Source organism: Mus caroli, unplaced genomic scaffold, assembly GCF_900094665.2.
Source record: "Mus caroli unplaced genomic scaffold, CAROLI_EIJ_v1.1 scaffold_12106_1, whole genome shotgun sequence".
Lineage (NCBI taxonomy): Eukaryota > Metazoa > Chordata > Mammalia > Rodentia > Muridae > Mus > Mus caroli.
Window position 1 is genome coordinate 1 of NW_018390261.1, and position 9,619 is coordinate 9,619.

At 37.5% G+C, this 9,619-nt stretch overlaps 1 long non-coding RNA gene across 5 annotated transcripts in view; it reads right to left on the reverse strand.

The window, feature by feature from the left end:
* Positions 1-4,946: 4,946 nt before the first annotated feature.
* Positions 4,947-9,619, reverse strand: part of LOC115030329 — a 39,701-nt gene continuing 35,028 nt past the window's right edge. For all 5 annotated transcript variants that reach the window (XR_003835910.1, XR_003835909.1, XR_003835907.1 and 2 more), the window contains 2 exons: positions 6,024-6,127; positions 4,947-5,029 (listed from right to left, as the gene is read on the reverse strand). This is a non-coding gene — a long non-coding RNA (uncharacterized LOC115030329). The remainder of the gene's footprint in view (positions 5,030-6,023; positions 6,128-9,619) is intronic.

Here is a 9,619-nt window from a genome sequence, read left to right on the forward strand (position 1 = left end):
GGGCCCCCAATGGAGGAGCTAGAGAAAGTACCCAAGGAGCTAAAGGGAACTGCAACCCCATAGGTGGAACTTTATTATGAACTAACTAGTACCCCAGAGCTCTTGACTCTAGCTGCATTTGTATCAAAAGATGGCCTAGTCGGCCATCACTGGAAAGAGAGGCCCATTGGACTTGCCAACTTTATATGCCCCAGTACAGAGGAATGCCAGGGCCAAGGGGTGGGAGTGGGTGGGTGGTGGACTGGGGGGGAGAGTGTATTGGGGACTTTTTGGATAGCATTGGAAATGTAATTGAGGAAAATACCTAATAAAAAAATAAAAATAAAAAATAAATAAAGAAATAAATGAAACAAATTAAATGAAAGCATAGGGATGGCTGAAGTTGAGCATACTAATATCTATAAGCATTTATTTAAGATTATTATAAAAATCCATATATTTTAAATGTTCCAATTCATTGACTTTAAGAAGGTAATGATTTTCAAATATATTGAGAGAGTAAGAATATTAAATCCAGAGCAAAGATACATTATTTTTATGGTCAACCTCATAAAACATCATAAGGAACTGCCATAAGAGAGTAAAATTTGACACAATATTAACATAGGAAAGTAAAGATGGAGAACTTGATATCTAAGTCATATTTTAAAACAGGACAAATTAAATGTCAAGATAACATTTGTCTGTATGTATGCCTATATGTATGTATGTATGTAGAGTCAAGTTAAATAAAATTAGTTGCTTTAAAATGAATTCTTAAATATATTTGTGTATATGATCATGGGTGAGTGAGGTGTCTACCATATGTGAACCAGTATATGATTGGAAGGAGACCATCAAATCTCTAGCTCAATTGAATTCTAGCTTTTTAACACTTAGCTTGAGATTTTCATTGATCTTATAACTTAGCAGTTCATTGGATTTGCAGACCAAATTTAGTATTCTTACTGAAATTGGATGTAGGACCATTCAAGACAGAGATGTCAAACCTAGAGATGAAGATCAAAAACCTACTGTAAGTAGAATGATTTCCATCAAACCTGCTGTAATTTCTATCTCTTCACAATTCCTATATGTTGCATCAGAAAATGGGAAATTGAAAGGAAAAAGGAATAAAATAAAATTTAATATGTGCTCTGGATGAAATGGACAGCAGACAAAAAAACCCTGCAGTCCCTAGAGTCTGAGCATGTATCTGGCTGCTTGGACCTAGAGCCTGGCTATTAACCAGAAAGTTTCCATTTTGCTATGTATAGCTCTATTTCTAACTCTGAGCTGCAGTTGCAACTTGCTGATGCCTCTTTGTAATCTGTCTGGGCCAGTTTACCCAAGTCCTATGATTATATGCCCGAGGCTACACCTTGGATTAAAACGTTACATTTATTTGATGCTCTATCAATGGCTATTTGCACTAAGGAAAGACATGTTGATTTTAAGCCCTGGGAAAAATATACCCAGTGAGCAGTTTAGTGCCCTAAGGTGGCATGACGGTCAATAAACAATTTAAGAGGTATTTTTAGAAAAGTAAACGTAGGTATATTTTAACTATTGCATGCGCTGCTGCTGCTACTGCTGCTGCTGCTGCTGCTGCTGCTGCTGCTGGTGGTGGAGGTGTGTGTGTGTGTGTGTGTGTGTGTGTGTGTGTGTGTGTGTGTGTGTGTATGTATGTATGTNTGTATGTGTGTGTGTAAATGCAGCAAAAGCAGTATTGAATGTGAAGAAGGTACATGTTTCTTCATGGTCATATCACAGGCAGATGTTAAATTCTTCAATTGGTTCACTGGTGCCTTCATTTTTTTCTAAATTATTGAATGTGTAGATGTGTGTGTGTGTGTGTGTGTGTGTGTGTGTGTGTGTGTGTGTGTGTGTGTGTGTGCTGTGTTTGTGATCATGTGCATGAGGACATGCAGTTCTGCTATGAACAGTGAACCCATGTTTGCATGCAGGTAAACTACAAAGAACAAACTCTACAATTCTTTCTCTGGTGTTGGGCTGAGGGGTGTAGGGGAAGAGGGTAGGGAGAGAGCAATCGGAGTTCCTGTGCTCTAGGCAGGCAGATGCAGGAGGACTGCCAAACGTTTTCCAGTCAGCCTGGACAGAAAACTAGCTGTGTGAAGCTACTGACCCCACACAGATGGGGGTGGACAAGGGGCAGCCCCTGATACCAGGAGCTCCGGGGTGACACCCTCGGCCCCCAGGGATACAGGAGAGAGGGCAGAGGGAGAGAAGTTCCCACCCAGGTGAGAGTCCTTAATCCTGTATATGGCTGGAGCACAGGAAGGCCTCCTGACAGGAGATTAATCACAGCTTGTTAGGAGAAAGCCTATCCCATCATTGAAGCACAGCAAGTCTTGATGAACAGAGACAGTCTATAGTTTTAGACCTTTATTGTAGAAAGGCGAAGAGGTGTGGGGAGAAAAGAGGTCAAAAAGAGAGGAGAGAAGGGGGAAAAAGAGAGAGAGAGAAGAAAGGGTAGAGTAAGAGGGAGAGAGTAATGAAAGTAAAAGCTTAAGAGAGCAAGGAGAGAGAATAAAAGTGAGGAGGGGGCAAGTCTAGCCTGAAGGTTAGAAACTTGGGACACTGTTTACATGACTACTATCCACATGCATTTCTTATAGGGGCTGTGGGGGCAGTGACTTTGACAGGAGCCCGGGGTCCAAGAGATATGAGGGAATGCCTACCAACCCATGTAGATGGCAATTATCACCACTGGGTTTCACCTGGGTTCATGACGTCAGCTAAAAGGAAACCAAGCTGTCTGTGTATAGCTCTTTGCTCCACTCTCTGGTGCCTTAATTTCTTAAAATATTTCATTCAAATACACACATAAATATTTTATGTTTGTTAAAGTCTCCATGGATTAAACTAAAATCCATAATCCTTAGTAATAATATCTATGTTGGTATCTAAAAATACATCTTTCCTTTATATATGCATGAAGACATACATCCACATGCCCATGTACACATGTATATGTGCATTCATGAGTATGAATGTCTGAATTTGAGTGAGTAGTTTTTTTTCTTTTATTAACAGTTCAATTTAATTACACTTTTGCCTTCCTTTTCCTCCTGCAAACAATTCTGTATAACAGTATTCCCCTTCAATTTTATGGCTTCATTTTTTAAAAATAATCATTTTTACATGCATATATGTATACATTTATACGTAAGTATTCTTACATATATAACCATTTTATTCTCTGATTGTTACCTGAATGTCTGTTTTCAAAGCAGTACTTTTGGTACTAAAAAACCAATTGGTATTCTCTTCCCTGAAAAAGCCAACATCTCCTTTTTCAGATTTGCTCAGTTGCCTATCATACTTTGTGTAGTGCTGAATCCATATGGTCTTTCTTTGTCCTCTTTGTCAAGTTCATTTCCATCACCTTATTTAGCTGATTTTTGGTCAGCCATGTTGCTCAGTCTCAATCTGATATTACCAACTAGACATACTATCATAGCAAACTTTCTGAACATCAAGCCTTACAATTTTTCTGACAAATGTGATGAAGATTGCCTAGGAATTTTATGTGGAAGTGTTCTGTTTAGGTATTTAATCATGTCTGTGTAAGCTTCCAAAAGAGGAGGCATATTTGACATTAAAAGAATAATAAACCTATGTAACCCACTCTATGTAAACTTTCAGTATTCTCTACTACACCTCTGAAGCCTCCTCTAAGATCCAACTTGAGTTTCAATTATAGTTTTCTTAAATATTAGGAAATGGCAAATTGTCTGAGCTATTCCATCTGTGTGAGCCACTATGATGTAGTGAGACAAGTAGAACACAGAGGACTCTACCTTACATTCCACATAACATATAAGTCAAAATTCTGTGAAAATATTCACATGGAATGGATTTTCCCATATGTTGATTTTAGAATTCCTTACAATATTAAAGTGGTAAAGAGTCTTCTATATAATTCATCATTATACTTGGTATTCTTTTTACCACCATGCTAGCTTAAGGTGAATGTGCTGCAGGTAAGCATGCTACAAAACTCTAAGGTAAATTCACAGTTTTACCAACATTCCCCAAGTAACTTCTTTACCTAAATATTAGGTCTTCTTAGGACATTACAGACTTTTCAGCTCAAATCCACATGTAAAATTATTGTTGATATTTCTATTCAGTAAAGTAGCATCCTGTCATTTTAAAGGAAAGAAGTTATGCCAAACAGTGCAGTCTATAGCTATAGTATGTCTGCTGTAAAAACGTGTTGCATCCATTAACTCCCAAAATAAGGATACATAAGGATTAAATATACATGACACTATGTTGAAATACCAGAGTAAAGGGTGGAAATTCAAAAAGTCCTGCTGCTAGCTTAAGAACTACTGGCAGAATGGGATAAAGGGGGCAGACCAGAAGGAGAAATAATGACTGGACTGTAAAAAAAAAAAATTAAAGAATTTAAAAAAAGGACTACTGGCAATAAATATTATTATCCATGGTTGATCCTTAAATGGAACAGGTTATACAGAGAGCTCAGTCCTAAATTCATGCACACAGACTATATTTGAGAAACATTAAACTACCAAAGGTTTTAGTAGTTTTTTCATTAGTTATATACATTTATATACTTAAAACTAAAAAAATAATAATAAAGCTATGCCATGCTGAAGATTTCTGTAACCCTGGGAATTTCAGCATTGAATTGTGTTTAAAGATAATTGTCTCAAACACCTAAACTAATTGTACAGGACTTCAATGAGATCCTATTTGGGGGATAGTACACACTATTCTATATAGCTGGTCTAATCTAGGACCTCTTACACTTTTAATCTTCATAGCTATAAAGAACACTAACATTTCAATTACTCTTTTTCTACAATATACCTGCTATATTGGAGCTCAATAACAAATTTCCATCACCACATGCTTTTTCTATGGTTATTTATTACCTTACACAAGAAATATCTTTCCGGGCTGAAACTCACCATTAGACATATTATTCAGTACCCACAATAGTAGCCATGTTGGTTCTGCAGATTTTTACTGATACTTCCATTATTGATGTGGCATTCTGAGGGAGAAACCAGTTATATATTAATTAAGCATATATTCCAATGAACAACACAGAGAACACCATTATCCTGTGATTTCCCTAACTCTCAGCCACTGCCCAGGCATCCTCATCTTAGTGCTATAACTTATCACTACATTCCCTATTCCTCTTCCTGCTCTCTTACAAAGAAAAACCACCAGGTAGATGTTCCCTCTCTAATCTGCACTAATCTATACACATTATCTTCAGTTATATGTCTCTTTTCCCATATCAAGTATAAAATCATTACTATTCCCAAACTCAACATTCATGTCTTCATCTACATCTTTATTTAAATCAGACACTCTTTTCACAAAGGATGATAGCTTTCATATAGCTACATAGTTAGAGTCCTCCTACCTTAGGAATCTCTTGCCTATCTCTAGCCTATCTACAAAGCCACTTTTAATTTTGTTAGAGTTGAATAAAACAAGTTGTGGTAAATTATCTGTATGCTCTAGGGGAAAAAAAAAGAATCCAAATCAACTAAGTAACAAAGAGAGCCTAAGGCAGAAAGGGAAATAAAACAGACATTGTAGGAGAACAGAGGGAGAAATCTTGATGAGAGAATGAGTGAGTAAGGGAATGGCGATCAGTAAAAAGGGGATGGTAGAAGATTGGGAGAGAGAACAGAAATCGATTGGGATCATCGCTGGTACCAATCAGGGATCTGAGACAGTGGAGGCTTCCAGAAGTCAGTACTCAAATTTAATAAATTTGAATTTAAAAAAATATTAGAGTATTGAAATTTAATAAATATAAATCGATGAAAATACCTAACACCCTAAAAGAATTAGTAATTTTCCAAAAATTAGAAAGAAAAGAAAATAGTTGCTAAGCCACATAATTACCAGACAATGTCCTCTAGGAATTGTATTTTATAGGTAAGAAATAACAATTGAAAACAAAAGAGAAAATTGTTCAGAAAATTAATAATTTAAAAGGAAATAAAAGTGCCCAGGGTTTACTATACCACCAGCTAGGTAACTGTATTCAGGAAAAGCTTCTCGGAACTTGGGAGAACTGAAAGTCCTCATTGCTTGAATTTGAGATCATCATAAACAGCATGGAGAGACCCTGAAAAAATATCATAACATGGAAAGGAAAATGTTTAAGAATAAATAGTGAATAACTGTTTAAATATGTATAACTAAACAGTGAATAATTTTCAGAATACTGGTAAGATCTATCTAAGATTTAGAAAGTCCTAAATTCCAAGACAAATATTTTTAACATCATTATGAATTCAATATTTAAAAGCAATTTAGAAATTTTGTACTGTGAGCTTCAAGGTCCCATATATATTATTCATTAGTTTTTATGCTTAAAATTATTCTAAAATTTGCACAGAAACACAAGAAATCATGTATCAATAAAATTGTCCTGAAAATAATAAAAAAAAATTATTCCAATCATATTTTCTGTTTTTAAAAATTATTAAAAAGTGATACTACACACATAAATTAAAAATTATTTGATGTATACTGAGGACCTAAAAATACCATTTAATAATTTTCATTTAACACATCTTACAAATTGCTAAAAAAAATATGAGATAAAAAGTTTCTCAAAACTCAGGGTGTTCTCATTCATAATAGCTGAATAGTATTCCATTGTGTAAATGAACCACACTTTCTGTACCCCTTCTTTTGGATGGAAATAGAAATAATATCCTGGGTAAGGTAACTCAAACCCCAAAGGACATGCATTGTATGTGCTCATTATTAGTGTATATTAGCCTAAAATTACAGAATACCTAGAATACAATCCACAGGTGTCAAGAAAGTTAACAAGTTAAAGGGCTCAAGTGAGGACAGTTCAATCTCACTTGGGAGGGAGAAGAAATCTATCCTAAGAGGCAGTGGCGGGCAAGGGACTTGGGTGGGATAAGGAAGAGGGAGGGGAAAAGAAGAACAAGATCAGGTATTGGGTGGGGGACACAGGAGAGAAACTGTAAGGGCCAGCAGAATGAATGGAAATATATAACCCAGCTGGGGTGGGAGGGTAGGGGGACTCATCAGATATACCAGAGACCTGGAATGTAAGAGACTCCCAGGACTCAAAGGAAGCAACCTTAGATGAAATGCCCTACAGTGAGGAGAGAGAACTTGTAGGGTCCACATCTAGTATATCAACAAGGAATCAAGTACAGGGATGTGTTTGCCATCCCACAGTTAAAAACTCTGGCCCAGAATTGTTCCTGTCTAAAAGAATGGCAGGAACAAATATGGAGAAGAGTCCGATGAAAGGAGGCCCAATGACTACCCAACTGTGAATCCATCTTAAGTGGAGGCTCCAAGGACTGACACTTTTACTGTGTGCTTAAAGACAGGATTCTGGCATGACTGTCCTCCTAGGGGCCCAAGAAGAAGCTGACTGAGAGACATGCAGTTATTTACACCAAAGCAATGGACTGAAGACAGAGACCCATGTGGTTGAATTGGGGAAAGGCTAGATGAAACTGAGGACAAGGGAGACCCCATAGGAAGACCAGAAATCTCAACTAACCTGGAACCCTGAGATCTCTCAGACACCAAGCCACCAACAAGGCAGCATACACTACCTGGTATGAGTCCCCTGACACATATACAGCAGAGGACTGCCTGGTGTGGCCTCAGTGAGAGAAGATGTACCAAATTCCAAAGAGACTTGAGGCAACAAGGATTTGGGAGGCTTGGCATGGGTGATATTTTCTTTGAGACAGGGAAAGGGGGAATGGGACGAGGAACTATGAGAGGTTGGTCCTGGAAAGGGGGAAAATGACTGTACTATTATAAACAAAACCTAAAAGTAATATTTTTTAAAAAAAGTTTCTCAAATCAAGATAACACGGCAAAATATTTTTAACTTGCATAAGATATATTGTAGATATTTGTATTAATGTGTGTGTGTGTGTGTGTATGCATGCAAGTGTGCCTAATGAGTGCTTGTGCTTATATGTGTGCTCATACACAATAACAGAATCAGAAGAGGCCATATATTTAAAAGTGAACAAGGAGGATGATATGGGGATGATTTGAAAAGAAGGAAGGTAAGGGAGACATGATGTATCAAAAATTAATATGGAGAGCAGTCCAGAAAGACAATAATATTGAGTTGTAGCCTCCATATCCTTATATTATCATCTGTTCAAAAATGGGATAGCTTACACCCTGAAAATACACAGGAACAGGCTGACAAATATCAAAGGCTAAGTACAGGAAAATAAAACGTTAATAATTAGTAGAGATCTGATGACATTCTAAAAGAATGTTTGTAGGAGGAGGTGTTAATATTAAAGTCTGGTTCCCTAATTGGTTTTGATTTGGTCAATAAAGGAGGCTGGGAGTCAATTGCTGGTCAGTAAGGACAGGAGGACTTCTAGGTCCCAGCAGGAAAAAGGAGATGCAGGGCAAGAGAACAGGCTTTTGCTTCCATACATTGGGACAAAAAGAAAGCAAAAGCATGTGAGGCCTTGGGGTAGCTAAAGGGTGAATTTTTAACTGTGGGATATCAACCCCTTCCCTTCCTGAGGTTGAGGGACTACAGCCTCCAACTCAGGTAGGGGCAAAGTATGTTGGCAGAAGCTAGCCTCTAAAGGGCTAGCTGGTAAGTTTTCAGAAGCTTCTGTGCCCAGCAAATGTGCTAGTAGGCAAAATCTAACATAACAACGTTGTCTGACTGTTTTTTCATCCGTGGAGCAAAGGCTTGTAGAGTGGGAAGCCTGGTCAATAATGCTGGCTTGATGAAACTAAGCAAGGAAGAACAAGAAGTAGAGAGCAGACAGCATGAGGGTAGCAGCTCATTGCAAGTCGGGAGTCAGTCTGGTGGCAGCCAATCTCAGAGCAAAGTCAGGAGAGGTCAGAGCCCAGGAGATGCTTCCTGAAAAGCAGGTAATATGCTCATTAAAATTACACACAACAAATGTGTTTACTTATAATTAGACATGGGGGACAGCAGTCATATCTAGGAACTCACTGTCTCAGAACTGTGGAATTTTCAAATCTTAGCCTATGTGAGGCTGAGTGTGATGGCAAAGATTTCTACTTCATGNAATACCAACCATGCACAGATTCCTCCCTAATGATTAATGTACAAAATGTGATGGGTCCCTATAGTGATCTCTTATCAAGATTACTTGCACACATAGAATAGCAAGGTATTTGGCACAAGTATACTAGTGCATTCACAAAGTTGTGACTTCTGGCTTACCAGATAGTTCACTGTGAATATTCAATGTCTTCATTATGTCTATTACCAAGGACAGACAGAATCAGAATTAATCAGCAAAGGCAAGAAATAATTAAGGAGACACACAAAACTTGCCCACAGACCAACCTGAAATGCATAATTAATAAATTGACAGTCACTTTCAAAAATATATCCAGGTTGTATCAAAAAATTAAAAAAAAAATTGAGTACAGTTTCCTAGTATGAGAAAAAAAAAACTGCTTCAAGAATAAAGACATCTTTCTTGTTTTTAATTAGGTATTTATTTCATTTACATTTCCAATGCTATCCCAAAAGTCCCCCACACCCTCCCACACTCACTCCCCCACCCACCCACTAACACTTCTTGGCCCTGGCATT